The 20457-nt window shown below is 53.4% G+C and overlaps 1 pseudogene; it reads right to left on the reverse strand.

The window, feature by feature from the left end:
- Positions 1 to 20457, reverse strand: part of LOC112892891 — a 28257-nt pseudogene that overhangs the window by 4951 nt on the left and 2849 nt on the right.

Genomic DNA, 20457 nt, shown 5'->3' on the forward strand with positions numbered 1-20457 from the left:
GCTCAAACGGGGGGTTCGAGGGCTTGTTCGTAAATATCCGGAAAGAGTGCGGACCTATTTGTAAATCCTAGAAATACCCTAAGCATGCTAAAAGGTGTCGATTATGTTTAGGTTTATGTTCCGAGGGGTTTGATTTGAATTAACGGAAAGGGTAGGGCTATTTTTGCAAAAGAGAATGGATAAAGGGGTTTCTTTGGAACAAACAGGGGAGGCCAGGGGGTTTTTCGCAAAAGGGCCTCCTTCTTCTTCCTCCCCTCACAGGAAACAGAGGAGAGTGGGGGGGGAAGCGCCGGCGGCCAAATCCGGCCACCTAGGGCCCGGGCGGCTCGGGTGGGAGGGGGAAAAGAGGGAGGGGACCACGGGGAACTCGTTCCCGGCCTCACCTCGGGCCGGGGCAGCGCGCGGAGGCGGGGCGACGGCGGCTGCGGCGGCGGGTACTGGAGCTCGGCGTGGCGGCGCTAGGGCGGTGGAGGCGAGGGGCCAGGTGGCGGGGCAGGTTGTGGGGGGTGCCGGGGTGCGGCCAGGCCTATTTATAGGCGGCCGGCGGTAGGGGGAGGCGGCGGCCGGCGGGTGGCTCCACGGGCGGCCATTAATGGCGCCCGTGGCTTGCGGCGGGGGTGCGGCGAGGCCGGGCGTGCACGTGGGGGGGCCGGGCTGGCACTGCGCAGCACAGGGGGCGGCGCGGGCGGCAAGGCGGGGCGCGGCAGCGGCACAGCGGCGGGGGCGCGGCGAGGCCGGGGCGCCAGCAGCGGTGGCGTGCGCGAGTGCGCGTGCGCGTGGAGCGCGTGCGCGCGCGGTCCGGCGGCGCGGCCGTGTACGGCGGCGTGCGCGCACAGGGGCGGGTGGCGTGCGTGCGGTGTGGCGCGCAGCTACGCGGCGCGTGCGCGCGTGCGGCACGGCCGGGCGGGGCCAGCGCACAGCAGCGCTCGGGCGCTCGGGAGCAGAGGCAGGGGAAAGAGAGAAGAGGGAAGGGAAGAAGAAAGGAAAAAGAAAGGGAAAAGGGAAAAGGGAAGAAAGAAAAGAGAGAGAGATTGGAAGAAGAGAAAAGGAAGAAATGGGAGGAAGAGAAAGGAGAGAGAGGGGGAAGGGCGTGTCGGCGCCGGTCGCGGCGGCGACCGCGGCCGGTCGGCCACGCGCGCGTGGGGATTCGCGCGCGGCACAAGGAGCGCCGGCGCAATTTGCGGCAGCGGTCGCGGCCGGTCGACCACGCGCGCGGCATTCGCGCGAGGAGAGAAAGAAAGGGAGTCGCGTCTGCGTTGATCACGGCGGACGGTCGCGCGTGGGCGGACGATGGAACAGCACTCCGGTTAGGGTTAGGGTTTTGACGTCGAACCGTTTTTACGAATTACTCTAGCGCATGATTTTATTAAGTGAATTTTCAGGGCGTCACAAACCTACCCCACTTAAATGAATCTCGTCCTCGAGATTCGGCTGGCTTCTAAACAGATGGGGAAATTCTTTCTTTAGAGCCTCCTCGCGTTCCCAGGTGGCTTCCTCTTCTCCGTGTCTGCCCCATTGAACTCTGCATATCCGTACTTCGGAGTTTCGTGTCCTCCTAGTGACAGTGTCCAGGATTTTGACCGGTACTTCCTGGTACCGCAGATCCGGTTGTAGGTCTATTATTTCCACCGGCACGTGTTCTCCCTCGGGTACTCTCAAACACCTTCTTAATTGCGAGACATGAAATACTGGGTGTATATCCGACATTTCTTCTGGTAACTCCAGTTGGTACGCTACTGCCCCGACTTTCTTCAGAACTCGATATGGCCCAATATATCGAGGGGCTAATTTTCCTTGTACCTGAAACCTTCGTGTCCCTCGAATGGGTGAAACTTTGAGATAGACAAATTCTCCCGGATTAAAACTTATTTCTCGCCTTCTCTTATCTGCGTAGCTCTTTTGTCGGGATTGAGCCGCCTTCAACTTCTCGCGGATTTCCGCTACTTTTTCCTCTGCCTCTTTTATGAGTGCGGGTCCAACTAGGGTACGTTCTCCAACTTCCGACCACATCAAGGGAGTTTTGCACTTTCTTCCATAGAGAGCTTCGAATGGTGACATGCCCAAGCTGGCTTGGTAGCTATTATTGTATGAAAATTCTGCATAAGGCAGACTCTGCTCCCAATCCTGTCCATAGGTCAGGACGCATGCTCTCAGCATATCTTCCACAATCTGATTCACCCTTTCGGTTTGACCATCCGTCTGTGGGTGGTATGCGGAGCTAAAATCTAACTTAGTGCCCATGGCTTTATGTAGGCTTTTCCAAAACCTAGATGTAAATTGGGTCCCTCTATCCGAGACGATTCTGCTGGGCACTCCATGTAACTTCACTACATTTTCCACGTAAAGTTTTGCCAGTTTTTCTCCGCCATAAGTGGTCCTTACGGGTATGAAATGTGCCGATTTAGTGAGTCGATCCACAATTACCCATATGGAATCGTGTCCCTTCTGTGTCCGGGGTAGTCCCACTACAAAGTCCATTCCTATCTCATCCCACTTCCACACCGGAATAGGCAAGGGTTGCAATAATCCCGCCGGTTTCTGATGCTCGGCCTTGATCCTTTGGCAAGTGTCACAATGGGCCACGAATCTTGCAATATCCGCCTTCATTCCGTTCCACCAATATTTTTGCTTTATGTCCATATACATTTTGGTGGATCCCGGGTGGATAGAGTAGGCCGAGTTATGGGCTTCGTCCATGATCAATTGCCGGAAACTTCCATTCTGGGGTACACAAATCCTGTCCTCGTACCATAATGTTCCCTTATCGTCCACTCTGAAGCCCGGTGCTTTGTTTTCTCCAGTTTGTTTGCGAATTTTTACTAACTCCTGATCCGAGCTTTGGGCTTCTCTAATCTTATCTCCTAATGCTGATTGGACGTTTAGCACTTGGCTGGGACCTCGAGGTATAATGTGCACATTTAATCGTGCCATTTCCTCTCGCAGATGGTCATTCATGGGTCCATAGGGTTTCCGGCTTAAGGCGTCGGCTACAACATTTGCCTTTCCAGGGTGGTAATGGATCTCTAAATTGTAGTCCTTAACCAACTCCAACCATCTCCTCTGCCTTAGGTTCAAATCCGGTTGGGTGAAGATATATTTTAAACTCTTATGGTCGGTGTAAATCTCACACTTATTTCCAATCAAGTAATGTCTCCAAATCTTAAGGGCATGCACCACGGCTGCAAGTTCCAAATCATGGGTCGGATAGTTCTGCTCATGGGTCCGGAGTTGGCGGGAAGCATATGCAACAACTTTCCCGTCCTGCATCAGCACGCACCCTAACCCTTGTCGGGATGCGTCACAATAAATGACAAAGTCCCGATGGATGTCCGGTAGGGTCAGCACTGGGGCGGTTGTCAACCTTTGCTTCAGTTCTTGAAAACTTCTCTCGCAGGATTCCGTCCAAGCGAACTTCTTCTCTTTCTTAAGAAGCTCCGTCATGGGTCGGGCTATCTTAGAGAATCCCTCAATAAATCTCCGATAGTACCCAGCTAACCCAAGGAAGCTCCTGATTTCACTGACGTTAGTTGGTCGCTGCCAATTGGAAACGGCTTCGACCTTCTCTGGGTCCACTGCTACGCCTTCCGCCGTCAGAATGTGACCAAGAAAAGCTACTCTCTCCAGCCAGAATTCGCACTTGCTGAACTTGGCATATAACCTATGTGCCCTCAGCTTTTCCAATACTACCCGCAAATGTTGCTCATGTTCCTGAATACTCTTAGAGTAGATAAGTATGTCGTCGATAAAGACTACGACAAACTTATCCAGCTCGTCCATAAACACTTTGTTCATGAGGTTCATAAAGTAGGCAGGGGCATTGGTTAGTCCGAAGGACATTACGGTGAACTCAAACTGCCCGTAGCGGGTGACAAAAGCTGTTTTGGGGATGTCACTTTCTCTAATCTTGAGCTGGAAGTACCCTGACCTTAGATCGATCTTGGAAAAGTACTTAGCTCCTTTTAGCTGATCGAAAAGGTCATCAATCCTAGGGAGGGGGTACTTATTCTTAATGGTAACTTCATTCAGTGCCCGGTAATCTACACACATCCTCATACTCCCATCTTTCTTTTTGACAAACAGCACTGGGGCTCCCCATGGCGACGAGCTTGGTCTGATAAAGCCAATCCGTTGTAGTTCTTCTAGTTGCTTCTTTAATTCCGTCAATTCCGAGGCCGCCATCCTATAGGGTCTCTTGGCTATAGGGGATGTTCCGGGGATGAGGTCTATGACGAACTCTATATCTCTTTCTGGCGGCATGCCAGGAAGTTCTTCGGGGAATACATCTGGGTATTCGCTTACTACCGGAACTCCTTCTAAAGGCTTGGCTTCCATGCTAAATACCATTGGATCAACCTTACTATCTCGGGTTCGGCAGATCACTTGTACTCCTTCGTGGTTTGTTAGGTGTACCACTTTGTCGGTGCAGCTTATGAGACCATTATGTCGGCTTAACCAATCCATCCCAAGGATCACGTCTATTCCCCCAGGCTTAAGTACTACCAAATCTGCTAGAAAATCTACCCCACTTAAATTGATCCTTACCCGTGAACAACCTAATTGGCAATGGATGTCGCCTCCAGGCGTCCGGGTTAATAGGGGTGTTTTTAGTAGTACTGTAGGTATTTTGTGCTTCTCCACATAGCTTGAGGATATAAACGAGTGCGATGCTCCAGAATCAAATAATACTGTCGCCAGAGCTGAGTTGACTAAGTACTCACCGAGCACTACGCCCTGAGCTTCTTGAGCCTCCTGCGCGTCGATGTGATTGACGCGGGCTCGTCCAAATGATTGCTGCTTCACCTGCTGGCTGTTGTCGTTGTTGCGGACGGGCACCCGGTTGGCACCGGTCAGGGCTGGTCTGGGCCCGTTCACTGTGTTGGAGAAGGTCGACGTTGCCGGCTTATTCTTGGCGTAGGGGCAATTGGCGATGAAATGCCCTGTCTCTCGGCAGTTGAAACAAGCTCTAACATTGTTGTTGTCGGGGGTGGCCTGACTTGCATTGCTTTGCGGGGCCCTCGAGGTATTCTGGCTTCTAGGCGGGGCCTGTGATCCTGTCACCTGGGACTGGGTTCTATACTGCATTGGGGCCTGAGTTCCTGGTGCAGTATAGCTGGAATTTCTCGGCTTCTGGAAACGGTCTTGTTGGCGAGCCTTACTTTCCAAGAACTTGCGTTTGTTGTCCTTTCTTTCTTCGGCCTTGGCCCTTTCCGTGAGGATGGCCTTGTTCATTAGGGTGTTGAAGTCCGAATAGATCTGGGGAGTAAGCAAGGTCCGGAGCTCTGGGCTTAACCCCTTCTTGAACATGTCTTGCTTTTTATCATCGTCGTTCACCTCTTCCGGCGCATATCGGGACAATTCTATGAACCGGTGGGTATATTCTTCCACCGTCATACTCCCCTGTTGAAGTGCGCGGAATTCGTCCGCCTTGCGCTTCATAGTGGCTGAAGGGATGTGGTATCGGCGGAACTCCCTTACAAATTCTCCCCAGGTAATGGTGGAGGCATCTTCGGCTGCGGCACAATAGTTTTCCCACCAGGATAATGCCGTTCCGGTGAGCTGGTGGGCTGCCAGTAGGACTTTATCCCGGTCCTGGCATTCGAATGGTTCGAGCTTCCTCTGAATTACTCGCAACCAGTCGTCAGCATCCAACGGGTTGCAGGATCCGGCGAAGGTAGGTGGCTTGGTCCTCAGGAAGGCCGTCAGCTTGTCGTTCATATTCTGCCCTCGTGGCTGCCGGTTAATGAGGGCATTCGCCAGTGTCTCCAGAATGAGAGTTTGGTTATGGATGATCTGCGCCAGGTCTCCGAGGGGTGGGGGTGGTGGTAGTTGTTCCCCTTCTTGACTTCCACCTCGGTTCTGGCTTACTTCTTGTTCCCCTTGGGGAAGATCTTGTTCAACGGGATGTGCTCCGACACTAGCGGCTACGGGGTTCCGGCCGCGGGAGGCCCTCGCGATGTTCCGGGGAGTCACCTGTTGATTGGGTAAATTGGGGTTACGGTTATGTGATGTTTAAGTTGTTTAATTCGTATATATATATAGGGCAGAATCTACCTTCTGCCGATATCTATATAATTAAGCAGCACACAACTCATCAGCACATGACATCACAAGCAACAAGCACCAACTATTTTATTAAGCAGGGAGGGTACAACTTTAGGGGTACGACTAAGTCTCGTGCTACATGGCCAGGGTCTTGCAAAAGGGCACGTCTTAAACAGAAAGGCGGGGGCATCACTGGGATGGCGTCGACCATTCTACTTGCATGGTGTGTCTTCTTCCGGGGCGGACAGGGTGAGAGGTTCTCGTTTGCCGTCTTCTGGGTTCCCATCGGTCAGGGGTTGTATCGCAGCATCCCCTTCGTCGGCGGCAGCGGAGCTTTCAGGGTTCTCGGGTGGGGCTCGTGCGCTCCCGAAGAGTGATCCCCACCCTATGACGGGCGTCCCGAGTAAGACGTGGTCTTCCCCTATCGCCGGGACTGGTGTTCCACTTTGGGTCCAATCTTGCATACGCCGGTCTCGGGCCTGCCTGAGGCTTTCTTGGGCGACAGCTTCGCTACTGACTGCGGCTGCGGCTCTCGCCTCGGCATGGGCGGCTCGGATTTGCTGTATCCTCACCGCGAGCTCTGCTTGCTCGGCTCGGTGAGTCTGCTCCCTCAGAAGGTTGGCTTGCTCGTCAAAGAGTTGGTCCAGGGCGGCTAGGTAAGTCGCTACTTGGTACAGGGGGCCTTCTTCGTGGCGTCGTCGCTCCAGGTTTCTCATGCGTGCTTCCCAGACTGGGGTTCTGATGGCCGGCGGGAAGAACTTCGCTGGTGTAGGGGCGAGGTGTTCTTCAAAAATCCGGCACAAGTAACGGAGTGCTTTTCTGATGGCTAAGGGGTAGGTGTCTTGGTGTCTAAACCCTGTGGCGGTCGCGCGCCAGGGCTGGATGTCGGAGTAGCGGTTGCTCCTGGCGATGACCAGGATCACCCTGCAGCGGAGGGTACCATGGTGCTCGTACTCTCGGCTGTAGTACCTTGGGCGCTCCGTAACACCAAGGTCCTCCAGGGTGTTGATCAAGAGGCTGGGGAATCCAGGTGCAGCTTGGCAATCGCCCTGGGTCCATCCTTCCTCAGCCATCTGAAACAGAAGTAGGGTAAACAACATGGTACAGGTGCAAAAGCGAGTAGATGATATTTATTATTACAACAAGGGTGGTACAGTTTTCATGGATACGTGGTCATTAGGGTAGGGTTTTTGCTAGGGGTGCTAATCCTATCATGGGGATTCTTCCTCAGTCCTGATGGAGCGCTTCTTTATTGGAAGGAACCGATCCATCTCATTTTCGGTCTGAGTACCCTTGTCCCAATGGGTCTCCATGGGTTCTTCTTCTTCTTCTTCGATCCATCCACCTATCCCGTTGCGGGTCTCGTATTCTTGCATCTGGGCTTGGAGGGCGGCTAAGGAATACTCGGCGGTTGCAGCTCTTGTCCGTTGTTCCTCCAGTTCCTGGGTTATCTTTTCAACTCCATGGATTAATTTCTTCAGTTGTGCCGCCTGCTCGTTGCAGAGTGCATCTAAGCCAGTGAGGTAGATGGACAGGTGGGAAACCGTATCTTCCAGGTCTTCTTCTTCTCGTCCAAGTCCCCTCATTCGGGCAATCCAAGTGCGCCCTCTTCTTTCAGCGGGTGGGAAAAATCCCATAGGGGTCCGCTGAAGGTGGTGCTTGTAGAGTACACGCAGTCGTCGCAAGGCTTTACGAGCGGCCTTTCGATAGGTGTCGGGGAAGCGGAAGCCAGTGGTGGAGATGAACCAAGGGTCCACATCAGGATAGCGGGTGCTTCTCTCCACAAAAATCATCGTGTCGCACCGAAGGGTGCCACCGGAGATGTATTCTCGGTAGGCGTACTCCGGTGTTTCCATAACCCCAACGCGTTCCAGGCTGAGCAACAATAACTTAGGAAGGCCAGGCTCTGCGTAGCAGACTCCGTTGACCCATCCATTGTCAGCCATCTGGAACAGGGTAAAAACCAGTGGTGAGTGTTTGTGTGAGAAAAGAGCTAAGCCAGCTCAAATCCTAGGGCTTAAAAAGGGGTTTCGCTCCTAGGGTCACATCCTACGGCCAGCCTACGGCTCTGATACCACCTGAAGCGTCCCCCCCATCAGGGGAGACTTAAAAGTGTCACTTTATCAGTCCCAGGAGGCTGATAACACTTTTATTACATCAGATGGTACATCACCGTACAACTCTACGCGGTAATGGGCAGTGAAGCGCCACTATCGCGAGGATTACAACCAGAACCCACACAACTACACTAGCTACGAACAAGGGATCATCAGAGTCTTGCGCCATGCGGAGCTCCAACGGTGACCTCACCCACAGGCAAGACTGGGTGCAGGACGAAACCCTACTCGTTGTCTTCGGGGATGTAGTCTGGGTCTTCCACTGTAAAAGTAAGAGAGGGGTGAGTACAAACGTACTCAGCAAGTCCAATCACACCCACGGAGGGGGGTATAACAGTAATCATATGCACAGGACAATCCAAGGATAGGTTATGGTTCATTTGTGAAAAACTCAACTGTATGCAAGGGTTCGTTTAAAAATGATTTCCAAAACGAGTTTTCTGGCACCAAAAACACACAATGTTGATCCACACAGGATCCACGTTTTAAACTGCTACCGGACTCCCCGTCCGCCGTAGCACACGGCACAACTGCCGGACACTTTCCAAACAACTCACACCAGCCCATCCATTCCCAGAGATAAACACTAGTTATGTGACCACACCGTAACCTGCCCAATACCGTGGGCACGGCTATTCGAATAGATTTTAACTCTGCAGAGGTGTGCAACTTTACCCACAGGTGGGGTACCACAGCACGAACACCTTAGTGCCGGTGCAGATCCCATCAAAGCCATTACCCACCTTAGCTAGACCTGACTAGCCATCACGGGATCCATCAAGGGGTCATTCGACCTATCTCCGAGGTTTAACCGGGGCATAAGTCACACAGAGCTTATCCCGTCTCCTTGATCACCCGTTGCTCTCAGCTCTCCTGATGGCTATCAAGCTAACTAGTGGGATTTAAGCTAAGCCGTTGCCCATACAACGGTCAAGTGGTTCGCACGACAAAAAGCTAGGTGAGATGTCACATCAACTCGGTCCTTAGGGGTGACAGGATGGATATCTCCCTTCCTCGCTCAACCACACAGGTACGAGCACACCAACGGCAATTCACACAGAAATGCCATCCATCCCGTCTAACTCGTCTTTCAAAACCACATTGTATCCCTTCCCACACACACACATTTTCTTTATAAAATCAGGTGGTCAAGGTAGGGTTATCTCAAACAAGGGTGGCTATCCTACCATGTTTTCAGCACGCAAAACCATGCAATTTTATAAAACAGGTCACTGGGTTGTGTTTTATAAAAACTAGGACAGAAACATGCATCAAAGGGCGGAATTGAACTTGCCATCGTCAAACCCTTGCGGGAAGTCCTGATCGAAGCACTGTCCTTCGGGTTCGGGGTCGCAGTACTGGTCCTCAGTTGCTTGGTCGCGGTCGGGAACCTCGTCGTTCACTCCGTGTCCTACGACGCAAACAAACAGACACACAATCAAGCGAAAGAACTAAAAGCTTTTACCGATAGGCTTGAATCGGAAATAATTTAGTTACGGAGTTAGGGGCAATATCTCTGGGTGGTTTCTTGATGGCATGGCCAAAACTATACTAGGAAGGGCGTGGTAAAGTTTCGGGTCAATCGGAGGTCGTTTCGCACATAAAATGACGCGCTAAAGGTGGTTTCAGGGCTCAAACGGGGGGTTCGAGGGCTTGTTCGTAAATATCCGGAAAGAGTGCGGACCTATTTGTAAATCCTAGAAATACCCTAAGCATGCTAAAAGGTGTCGATTATGTTTAGGTTTATGTTCCGAGGGGTTTGATTTGAATTAACGGAAAGGGTAGGGCTATTTTTGCAAAAGAGAATGGATAAAGGGGTTTCTTTGGAACAAACAGGGGAGGCCAGGGGGTTTTTCGCAAAAGGGCCTCCTTCTTCTTCCTCCCCTCACAGGAAACAGAGGAGAGTGGGGGGGGAAGCGCCGGCGGCCAAATCCGGCCACCTAGGGCCCGGGCGGCTCGGGTGGGAGGGGGAAAAGAGGGAGGGGACCACGGGGAACTCGTTCCCGGCCTCACCTCGGGCCGGGGCAGCGCGCGGAGGCGGGGCGACGGCGGCTGCGGCGGCGGGTACTGGAGCTCGGCGTGGCGGCGCTAGGGCGGTGGAGGCGAGGGGCCAGGTGGCGGGGCAGGTTGTGGGGGGTGCCGGGGTGCGGCCAGGCCTATTTATAGGCGGCCGGCGGTAGGGGGAGGCGGCGGCCGGCGGGTGGCTCCACGGGCGGCCATTAATGGCGCCCGTGGCTTGCGGCGGGGGTGCGGCGAGGCCGGGCGTGCACGTGGGGGGGCCGGGCTGGCACTGCGCAGCACAGGGGGCGGCGCGGGCGGCAAGGCGGGGCGCGGCAGCGGCACAGCGGCGGGGGCGCGGCGAGGCCGGGGCGCCAGCGGCGGTGGCGTGCGCGAGTGCGCGTGCGCGTGGAGCGCGTGCGCGCGCGGTCCGGCGGCGCGGCCGTGTACGGCGGCGTGCGCGCACAGGGGCGGGTGGCGTGCGTGCGGTGTGGCGCGCAGCTACGCGGCGCGTGCGCGCGTGCGGCACGGCCGGGCGGGGCCAGCGCACAGCAGCGCTCGGGCGCTCGGGAGCAGAGGCAGGGGAAAGAGAGAAGAGGGAAGGGAAGAAGAAAGGAAAAAGAAAGGGAAAAGGGAAAAGGGAAGAAAGAAAAGAGAGAGAGATTGGAAGAAGAGAAAAGGAAGAAATGGGAGGAAGAGAAAGGAGAGAGAGGGGGAAGGGCGTGTCGGCGCCGGTCGCGGCGGCGACCGCGGCCGGTCGGCCACGCGCGCGTGGGGATTCGCGCGCGGCACAAGGAGCGCCGGCGCAATTTGCGGCAGCGGTCGCGGCCGGTCGACCACGCGCGCGGCATTCGCGCGAGGAGAGAAAGAAAGGGAGTCGCGTCTGCGTTGATCACGGCGGACGGTCGCGCGTGGGCGGACGATGGAACAGCACTCCGGTTAGGGTTAGGGTTTTGACGTCGAACCGTTTTTACGAATTACTCTAGCGCATGATTTTATTAAGTGAATTTTCAGGGCGTCACAAACCTACCCCACTTAAATGAATCTCGTCCTCGAGATTCGGCTGGCTTCTAAACAGATGGGGAAATTCTTTCTTTAGAGCCTCCTCGCGTTCCCAGGTGGCTTCCTCTTCTCCGTGTCTGCCCCATTGAACTCTGCATATCCGTACTTCGGAGTTTCGTGTCCTCCTAGTGACAGTGTCCAGGATTTTGACCGGTACTTCCTGGTACCGCAGATCCGGTTGTAGGTCTATTGTTTCCACCGGCACGTGTTCTCCCTCGGGTACTCTCAAACACCTTCTTAATTGCGAGACATGAAATACTGGGTGTATATCCGACATTTCTTCTGGTAACTCCAGTTGGTACGCTACTGCCCCGACTTTCTTCAGAACTCGATATGGCCCAATATATCGAGGGGCTAATTTTCCTTGTACCTGAAACCTTCGTGTCCCTCGAATGGGTGAAACTTTGAGATAGACAAATTCTCCCGGATTAAAACTTATTTCTCGCCTTCTCTTATCTGCGTAGCTCTTTTGTCGGGATTGAGCCGCCTTCAACTTCTCGCGGATTTCCGCTACTTTTTCCTCTGCCTCTTTTATGAGTGCGGGTCCAACTAGGGTACGTTCTCCAACTTCCGACCACATCAAGGGAGTTTTGCACTTTCTTCCATAGAGAGCTTCGAATGGTGACATGCCCAAACTGGCTTGGTAGCTATTATTGTATGAAAATTCTGCATAAGGCAGACTCTGCTCCCAATCCTGTCCATAGGTCAGGACGCATGCTCTCAGCATATCTTCCACAATCTGATTCACCCTTTCGGTTTGACCATCCGTCTGTGGGTGGTATGCGGAGCTAAAATCTAACTTAGTGCCCATGGCTTTATGTAGGCTTTTCCAAAACCTAGATGTAAATTGGGTCCCTCTATCCGAGACGATTCTGCTGGGCACTCCATGTAACTTCACTACATTTTCCACGTAAAGTTTTGCCAGTTTTTCTCCGCCATAAGTGGTCCTTACGGGTATGAAATGTGCCGATTTAGTGAGTCGATCCACAATTACCCATATGGAATCGTGTCCCTTCTGTGTCCGGGGTAGTCCCACTACAAAGTCCATTCCTATCTCATCCCACTTCCACACCGGAATAGGCAAGGGTTGCAATAATCCCGCCGGTTTCTGATGCTCGGCCTTGATCCTTTGGCAAGTGTCACAATGGGCCACGAATCTTGCAATATCCGCCTTCATTCCGTTCCACCAATATTTTTGCTTTATGTCCATATACATTTTGGTGGATCCCGGGTGGATAGAGTAGGCCGAGTTATGGGCTTCGTCCATGATCAATTGCCGGAAACTTCCATTCTGGGGTACACAAATCCTGTCCTCGTACCATAATGTTCCCTTATCGTCCACTCTGAAGCCCGGTGCTTTGTTTTCTCCAGTTTGTTTGCGAATTTTTACTAACTCCTGATCCGAGCTTTGGGCTTCTCTAATCTTATCTCCTAATGCTGATTGGACGTTTAGCACTTGGCTGGGACCTCGAGGTATAATGTGCACATTTAATCGTGCCATTTCCTCTCGCAGATGGTCATTCATGGGTCCATAGGGTTTCCGGCTTAAGGCGTCGGCTACAACATTTGCCTTTCCAGGGTGGTAATGGATCTCTAAATTGTAGTCCTTAACCAACTCCAACCATCTCCTCTGCCTTAGGTTCAAATCCGGTTGGGTGAAGATATATTTTAAACTCTTATGGTCGGTGTAAATCTCACACTTATTTCCAATCAAGTAATGTCTCCAAATCTTAAGGGCATGCACCACGGCTGCAAGTTCCAAATCATGGGTCGGATAGTTCTGCTCATGGGTCCGGAGTTGGCGGGAAGCATATGCAACAACTTTCCCGTCCTGCATCAGCACGCACCCTAACCCTTGTCGGGATGCGTCACAATAAATGACAAAGTCCCGATGGATGTCCGGTAGGGTCAGCACTGGGGCGGTTGTCAACCTTTGCTTCAGTTCTTGAAAACTTCTCTCGCAGGATTCCGTCCAAGCGAACTTCTTCTCTTTCTTAAGAAGCTCCGTCATGGGTCGGGCTATCTTAGAGAATCCCTCAATAAATCTCCGATAGTACCCAGCTAACCCAAGGAAGCTCCTGATTTCACTGACGTTAGTTGGTCGCTGCCAATTGGAAACGGCTTCGACCTTCTCTGGGTCCACTGCTACGCCTTCCGCCGTCAGAATGTGACCAAGAAAAGCTACTCTCTCCAGCCAGAATTCGCACTTGCTGAACTTGGCATATAACCTATGTGCCCTCAGCTTTTCCAATACTACCCGCAAATGTTGCTCATGTTCCTGAATACTCTTAGAGTAGATAAGTATGTCGTCGATAAAGACTACGACAAACTTATCCAGCTCGTCCATAAACACTTTGTTCATGAGGTTCATAAAGTAGGCAGGGGCATTGGTTAGTCCGAAGGACATTACGGTGAACTCAAACTGCCCGTAGCGGGTGACAAAAGCTGTTTTGGGGATGTCACTTTCTCTAATCTTGAGCTGGAAGTACCCTGACCTTAGATCGATCTTGGAAAAGTACTTAGCTCCTTTTAGCTGATCGAAAAGGTCATCAATCCTAGGGAGGGGGTACTTATTCTTAATGGTAACTTCATTCAGTGCCCGGTAATCTACACACATCCTCATACTCCCATCTTTCTTTTTGACAAACAGCACTGGGGCTCCCCATGGCGACGAGCTTGGTCTGATAAAGCCAATCCGTTGTAGTTCTTCTAGTTGCTTCTTTAATTCCGTCAATTCCGAGGCCGCCATCCTATAGGGTCTCTTGGCTATAGGGGATGTTCCGGGGATGAGGTCTATGACGAACTCTATATCTCTTTCTGGCGGCATGCCAGGAAGTTCTTCGGGGAATACATCTGGGTATTCGCTTACTACCGGAACTCCTTCTAAAGGCTTGGCTTCCATGCTAAATACCATTGGATCAACCTTACTATCTCGGGTTCGGCAGATCACTTGTACTCCTTCGTGGTTTGTTAGGTGTACCACTTTGTCGGTGCAGCTTATGAGACCATTATGTCGGCTTAACCAATCCATCCCAAGGATCACGTCTATTCCCCCAGGCTTAAGTACTACCAAATCTGCTAGAAAATCTACCCCACTTAAATTGATCCTTACCCGTGAACAACCTAATTGGCAATGGATGTCGCCTCCAGGCGTCCGGGTTAATAGGGGTGTTTTTAGTAGTACTGTAGGTATTTTGTGCTTCTCCACATAGCTTGAGGATATAAACGAGTGCGATGCTCCAGAATCAAATAATACTGTCGCCAGAGCTGAGTTGACTAAGTACTCACCGAGCACTACGCCCTGAGCTTCTTGAGCCTCCTGCGCGTCGATGTGATTGACGCGGGCTCGTCCAAATGATTGCTGCTTCACCTGCTGGCTGTTGTCGTTGTTGCGGACGGGCACCCGGTTGGCACCGGTCAGGGCTGGTCTGGGCCCGTTCACTGTGTTGGAGAAGGTCGACGTTGCCGGCTTATTCTTGGCGTAGGGGCAATTGGCGATGAAATGCCCTGTCTCTCGGCAGTTGAAACAAGCTCTAACATTGTTGTTGTCGGGGGTGGCCTGACTTGCATTGCTTTGCGGGGCCCTCGAGGTATTCTGGCTTCTAGGCGGGGCCTGTGATCCTGTCACCTGGGACTGGGTTCTATACTGCATTGGGGCCTGAGTTCCTGGTGCAGTATAGCTGGAATTTCTCGGCTTCTGGAAACGGTCTTGTTGGCGAGCCTTACTTTCCAAGAACTTGCGTTTGTTGTCCTTTCTTTCTTCGGCCTTGGCCCTTTCCGTGAGGATGGCCTTGTTCATTAGGGTGTTGAAGTCCGAATAGATCTGGGGAGTAAGCAAGGTCCGGAGCTCTGGGCTTAACCCCTTCTTGAACATGTCTTGCTTTTTATCATCGTCGTTCACCTCTTCCGGCGCATATCGGGACAATTCTATGAACCGGTGGGTATATTCTTCCACCGTCATACTCCCCTGTTGAAGTGCGCGGAATTCGTCCGCCTTGCGCTTCATAGTGGCTGAAGGAATGTGGTATCGGCGGAACTCCCTTACAAATTCTCCCCAGGTAATGGTGGAGGCATCTTCGGCTGCAGCACAATAGTTTTCCCACCAGGATAATGCCGTTCCGGTGAGCTGGTGGGCTGCCAGTAGGACTTTATCCCGGTCCTGGCATTCGAATGGTTCGAGCTTCCTCTGAATTACTCGCAACCAGTCGTCAGCATCCAACGGGTTGCAGGATCCGGCGAAGGTAGGTGGCTTGGTCCTCAGGAAGGCCGTCAGCTTGTCGTTCATATTCTGCCCTCGTGGCTGCCGGTTAATGAGGGCATTCGCCAGTGTCTCCAGAATGAGAGTTTGGTTATGGATGATCTGCGCCAGGTCTCCGAGGGGTGGGGGTGGTGGTAGTTGTTCCCCTTCTTGACTTCCACCTCGGTTCTGGCTTACTTCTTGTTCCCCTTGGGGAAGATCTTGTTCAACGGGATGTGCTCCGACACTAGCGGCTACGGGGTTCCGGCCGCGGGAGGCCCTCGCGATGTTCCGGGGAGTCACCTGTTGATTGGGTAAATTGGGGTTACGGTTATGTGATGTTTAAGTTGTTTAATTCGTATATATATATAGGGCAGAATCTACCTTCTGCCGATATCTATATAATTAAGCAGCACACAACTCATCAGCACATGACATCACAAGCAACAAGCACCAACTATTTTATTAAGCAGGGAGGGTACAACTTTAGGGGTACGACTAAGTCTCGTGCTACATGGCCAGGGTCTTGCAAAAGGGCACGTCTTAAACAGAAAGGCGGGGGCATCACTGGGATGGCGTCGACCATTCTACTTGCATGGTGTGTCTTCTTCCGGGGCGGACAGGGTGAGAGGTTCTCGTTTGCCGTCTTCTGGGTTCCCATCGGTCAGGGGTTGTATCGCAGCATCCCCTTCGTCGGCGGCAGCGGAGCTTTCAGGGTTCTCGGGTGGGGCTCGTGCGCTCCCGAAGAGTGATCCCCACCCTATGACGGGCGTCCCGAGTAAGACGTGGTCTTCCCCTATCGCCGGGACTGGTGTTCCACTTTGGGTCCAATCTTGCATACGCCGGTCTCGGGCCTGCCTGAGGCTTTCTTGGGCGACAGCTTCGCTACTGACTGCGGCTGCGGCTCTCGCCTCGGCATGGGCGGCTCGGATTTGCTGTATCCTCACCGCGAGCTCTGCTTGCTCGGCTCGGTGAGTCTGCTCCCTCAGAAGGTTGGCTTGCTCGTCAAAGAGTTGGTCCAGGGCGGCTAGGTAAGTCGCTACTTGGTACAGGGGGCCTTCTTCGTGGCGTCGTCGCTCCAGGTTTCTCATGCGTGCTTCCCAGACTGGGGTTCTGATGGCCGGCGGGAAGAACTTCGCTGGTGTAGGGGCGAGGTGTTCTTCAAAAATCCGGCACAAGTAACGGAGTGCTTTTCTGATGGCTAAGGGGTAGGTGTCTTGGTGTCTAAACCCTGTGGCGGTCGCGCGCCAGGGCTGGATGTCGGAGTAGCGGTTGCTCCTGGCGATGACCAGGATCACCCTGCAGCGGAGGGTACCATGGTGCTCGTACTCTCGGCTGTAGTACCTTGGGCGCTCCGTAACGCCAAGGTCCTCCAGGGTGTTGATCAAGAGGCTGGGGAATCCAGGTGCAGCTTGGCAATCGCCCTGGGTCCATCCTTCCTCAGCCATCTGAAACAGAAGTAGGGTAAACAACATGGTACAGGTGCAAAAGCGAGTAGATGATATTTATTATTACAACAAGGGTGGTACAGTTTTCATGGATACGTGGTCATTAGGGTAGGGTTTTTGCTAGGGGTGCTAATCCTATCATGGGGATTCTTCCTCAGTCCTGATGGAGCGCTTCTTTATTGGAAGGAACCGATCCATCTCATTTTCGGTCTGAGTACCCTTGTCCCAATGGGTCTCCATGGGTTCTTCTTCTTCTTCTTCGATCCATCCACCTATCCCGTTGCGGGTCTCGTATTCTTGCATCTGGGCTTGGAGGGCGGCTAAGGAATACTCGGCGGTTGCAGCTCTTGTCCGTTGTTCCTCCAGTTCCTGGGTTATCTTTTCAACTCCATGGATTAATTTCTTCAGTTGTGCCGCCTGCTCGTTGCAGAGTGCATCTAAGCCAGTGAGGTAGATGGACAGGTGGGAAACCGTGTCTTCCAGGTCTTCTTCTTCTCGTCCAAGTCCCCTCATTCGGGCAATCCAAGTGCGCCCTCTTCTTTCAGCGGGTGGGAAAAATCCCATAGGGGTCCGCTGAAGGTGGTGCTTGTAGAGTACACGCAGTCGTCGCAAGGCTTTACGAGCGGCCTTTCGATAGGTGTCGGGGAAGCGGAAGCCAGTGGTGGAGATGAACCAAGGGTCCACATCAGGATAGCGGGTGCTTCTCTCCACAAAAATCATCGTGTCGCACCGAAGGGTGCCACCGGAGATGTATTCTCGGTAGGCGTACTCCGGTGTTTCCATAACCCCAACGCGTTCCAGGCTGAGCAACAATAACTTAGGAAGGCCAGGCTCTGCGTAGCAGACTCCGTTGACCCATCCATTGTCAGCCATCTGGAACAGGGTAAAAACCAGTGGTGAGTGTTTGTGTGAGAAAAGAGCTAAGCCAGCTCAAATCCTAGGGCTTAAAAAGGGGTTTCGCTCCTAGGGTCACATCCTACGGCCAGCCTACGGCTCTGATACCACCTGAAGCGTCCCCCCATCAGGGGAGACTTAAAAGTGTCACTTTATCAGTCCCAGGAGGCTGATAACACTTTTATTACATCAGATGGTACATCACCGTACAACTCTACGCGGTAATGGGCAGTGAAGCGCCACTATCGCGAGGATTACAACCAGAACCCACACAACTACACTAGCTACGAACAAGGGATCATCAGAGTCTTGCGCCATGCGGAGCTCCAACGGTGACCTCACCCACAGGCAAGACTGGGTGCAGGACGAAACCCTACTCGTTGTCTTCGGGGATGTAGTCTGGGTCTTCCACTGTAAAAGTAAGAGAGGGGTGAGTACAAACGTACTCAGCAAGTCCAATCACACCCACGGAGGGGGGTATAACAGTAATCATATGCACAGGACAATCCAAGGATAGGTTATGGTTCATTTGTGAAAAACTCAACTGTATGCAAGGGTTCGTTTAAAAATGATTTCCAAAACGAGTTTTCTGGCACCAAAAACACACAATGTTGATCCACACAGGATCCACGTTTTAAACTGCTACCGGACTCCCCGTCCGCCGTAGCACACGGCACAACTGCCGGACACTTTCCAAACAACTCACACCAGCCCATCCATTCCCAGAGATAAACACTAGTTATGTGACCACACCGTAACCTGCCCAATACCGTGGGCACGGCTATTCGAATAGATTTTAACTCTGCAGAGGTGTGCAACTTTACCCACAGGTGGGGTACCACAGCACGAACACCTTAGTGCCGGTGCAGATCCCATCAAAGCCATTACCCACCTTAGCTAGACCTGACTAGCCATCACGGGATCCATCAAGGGGTCATTCGACCTATCTCCGAGGTTTAACCGGGGCATAAGTCACACAGAGCTTATCCCGTCTCCTTGATCACCCGTTGCTCTCAGCTCTCCTGATGGCTATCAAGCTAACTAGTGGGATTTAAGCTAAGCCGTTGCCCATACAACGGTCAAGTGGTTCGCACGACAAAAAGCTAGGTGAGATGTCACATCAACTCGGTCCTTAGGGGTGACAGGATGGATATCTCCCTTCCTCGCTCAACCACACAGGTACGAGCACACCAACGGCAATTCACACAGAAATGCCATCCATCCCGTCTAACTCGTCTTTCAAAACCACATTGTATCCCTTCCCACACACACACATTTTCTTTATAAAATCAGGTGGTCAAGGTAGGGTTATCTCAAACAAGGGTGGCTATCCTACCATGTTTTCAGCACGCAAAACCATGCAATTTTATAAAACAGGTCACTGGGTTGTGTTTTATAAAAACTAGGACAGAAACATGCATCAAAGGGCGGAATTGAACTTGCCATCGTCAAACCCTTGCGGGAAGTCCTGATCGAAGCACTGTCCTTCGGGTTCGGGGTCGCAGTACTGGTCCTCAGTTGCTTGGTCGCGGTCGGGAACCTCGTCGTTCACTCCGTGTCCTACGACGCAAACAAACAGACACACAATCAAGCGAAAGAACTAAAAGCTTTTACCGATAGGCTTGAATCGGAAATAATTTAGTTACGGAGTTAGGGGCAATATCTCTGGGTGGTTTCTTGATGGCATGGCCAAAACTATACTAGGAAGGGCGTGGTAAAGTTTCGGGTCAATCGGAGGTCGTTTCGCACATAAAATGACGCGCTAAAGGTGGTTTCAGGGCTCAAACGGGGGGTTCGAGGGCTTGTTCGTAAATATCCGGAAAGAGTGCGGACCTATTTGTAAATCCTAGAAATACCCTAAGCATGCTAAAAGGTGTCGATTATGTTTAGGTTTATGTTCCGAGGGGTTTGATTTGAATTAACGGAAAGGGTAGGGCTATTTTTGCAAAAGAGAATGGATAAAGGGGTTTCTTTGGAACAAACAGGGGAGGCCAGGGGGTTTTTCGCAAAAGGGCCTCCTTCTTCTTCCTCCCCTCACAGGAAACAGAGGAGAGTGGGGGGGGAAGCGCCGGCGGCCAAATCCGGCCACCTAGGGCCCGGGCGGCTCGGGTGGGAGGGGGAAAAGAGGGAGGGGACCACGGGGAACTCGTTCCCGGCCTCACCTCGGGCCGGGGCAGCGCGCGGAGGCGGGGCGACGGCGGCTGCGGCGGCGGGTACTGGAGCTCGGCGTGGCGGCGCTAGGGCGGTGGAGGCGAGGGGCCAGGTGGCGGGGCAGGTTGTGGGGGGTGCCGGGGTGCGGCCAGGCCTATTTATAGGCGGCCGGCGGTAGGGGGAGGCGGCGGCCGGCGGGTGGCTCCACGGGCGGCCATTAATGGCGCCCGTGGCTTGCGGCGGGGGTGCGGCGAGGCCGGGCGTGCACGTGGGGGGGCCGGGCTGGCACTGCGCAGCACAGGGGGCGGCGCGGGCGGCAAGGCGGGGCGCGGCAGCGGCACAGCGGCGGGGCGCGGCGAGGCCGGGGCGCCAGCGGCGGTGGCGTGCGCGAGTGCGCGTGCGCGTGGAGCGCGTGCGCGCGCGGTCCGGCGGCGCGGCCGTGTACGGCGGCGTGCGCGCACAGGGGCGGGTGGCGTGCGTGCGGTGTGGCGCGCAGCTACGCGGCGCG

This window comes from Panicum hallii, chromosome 5 (genome assembly GCF_002211085.1).
Source record: "Panicum hallii strain FIL2 chromosome 5, PHallii_v3.1, whole genome shotgun sequence".
NCBI classification, from domain to species: Eukaryota; Viridiplantae; Streptophyta; class Magnoliopsida; order Poales; family Poaceae; genus Panicum; species Panicum hallii.